Consider the following 1,915-nt stretch of genomic DNA (forward strand, 5'->3'; position numbering starts at 1 on the left):
TGATCTTTCAGACTTCTTTCTAACATACTCAATATTGTACATATATCTCTCTCTACTTCTTGTTCCCTCTTTTGGGTCTGTCTTTCTCGATAGAGCAGATGAAACGAGAAAGGAACCAAATGGAGGGGTTGTTGGTCTTACAGAGAGCAATTTGGTTCTAATTTCCACATCAGCAGTGGATTACGACAAGAAGTGACTTCACACATTTGGTGGGAAAATGAAATGAAAAGAGAACGCAGCTCTTCCTATGGGATCCAATGGATGTTCGCCATCTTAGACAAACATGCTCTCGTCCGTGGCGCACCTGGCCCGGGCTAACCCCTACAGTGCGCCGCACCTGCAGCTGGTGCATGATGGCCAATGGGAGCCCTGCATCGACCCCACTGGGTCTGCAGGCCTGCCCCGCCACCCCAGGAACCTGGCAGTCGCGGCCATGAAAGAGTAAAGCTGTGATATGATCCCATGAAGTTTTGTGCACTTTGTGGCTTAGGTGGGGTCTTCAGTTGTGCTCTAATACACACTGCTGCTGTGCCTCTGGATTTAGTGAAATGCCATATGCAGGTTGTTGTTGTTGTTGTTGTTGTTGTTGTTGTTAGGTGCCATCCAGTCGGTACCGACTCACAGTGACCCTATACACAACAGAATGAAACACTGCCCGGTCCTGGACCAACCTCACAATTGTTGCCATGCTTGAGCCCATGGATGCTGCCACTTGGCCAATTCATCTCCCTGGGGGTCTTCCTCTTTTTTCTCTGACCCTCTACATTACCAAACATGACATCCTTCTCTAGCGACTGGTCCCTCCTGACAATATGTCCAAAGTATGAGAGACGAAGTTTGGCCATCCTGGCCTCCAAAGGAACACTCTGGCTGCACTTCTTCCAACACAGATCTGTTGGTTCTTTTGGCAGCCAGTGGCACTTCCAATATTCTCCTGTATGAAGGTGTTGTTGTTGTTGTTATGTGCCATGGAGTCGGTTCCAACTCATAGCGACCCTGCGGTAAATCTTTACAGGAGCAGAAAGCCTCATCTTTCTACCGCGGAGCAGCTGGTAGTTTCGAACTGCTGACCCTGAGGTTAGCAGCCCGATTCAAGACCACTACACTACCAGAGCTCCTGCAGGTGGACCCCCAGAAATACAAAGGCATACTTAAATGGATTCTCTGTTACACTTAAAGAGGATGATGTTTGTGGTTTGGCTAAAGGGTCGGCTCCAACTTTCATTGGCTACTCTATGCAGGGACTTTGCAAGTTTGCCTTTTATGAAGTCTTCAAAGTCTTGTGTAGCAACATGTTTGGAGAGAAGAATTCACATCTCTGTGTTTGATTTCCTTGCTAGTGCTGAATTCTTTGCTGACATAGGCCTGGCTCCTATGGAAGCTGCTAAGGTTTAAATTCAAACTCAGCAAGGTTATGCCAACACTTTGAGGGGTACAGTTCCCAAAATGTTTAAGGAAGAAGCTTAAATACGTTCTACAAGGGGGTTCCTCCTCTCTGGATGAGGCAGAGCCTCCTATACCATGACGAAGTTTGCTTGTTTTGAGTGTACCGTTGAAGCATTGTACACATTTGTGGTTCCGAAGCCCCGCAATGACTGTTGGAAGGGAGAACAGCTGGTTGTAACATTTGTGACCAGTTATATAGCTGGAATCTTCTGTGCAACGGTGTCCCACCCTGCTGATTCTGTGGTCTCTGTGTTGAATAAAGAGGAAGCTAGCAGCCTTTCTGAGGTCCTCCAGAGACTTGGATTTAAAAGTGTCTGGAAAGGACTCTTTGCCCATATCGTCATGATTGGCACTCTGACTGCAGTACTGATTCATCTTTGACTCCATGAAGGTCTACTTCAGACTCCATGGTCCTCTTCCGCCTGAGATGTCAGAGTCTCTGAAGAAGAAAGTTTGTTTAACTCAGTAG

At 47.2% G+C, this 1,915-nt stretch overlaps 1 pseudogene; it reads left to right on the forward strand.

Moving 5' to 3' along the window:
- The first annotated feature begins 283 nt into the window (after positions 1–283).
- Positions 284–1,915, forward strand: LOC102821488 (annotated as a pseudogene).

Source organism: Chrysochloris asiatica, unplaced genomic scaffold (genome assembly GCF_000296735.1).
Source record: "Chrysochloris asiatica unplaced genomic scaffold, ChrAsi1.0 scaffold00018, whole genome shotgun sequence".
Classification (NCBI taxonomy): Eukaryota; Metazoa; Chordata; class Mammalia; order Afrosoricida; family Chrysochloridae; genus Chrysochloris; species Chrysochloris asiatica.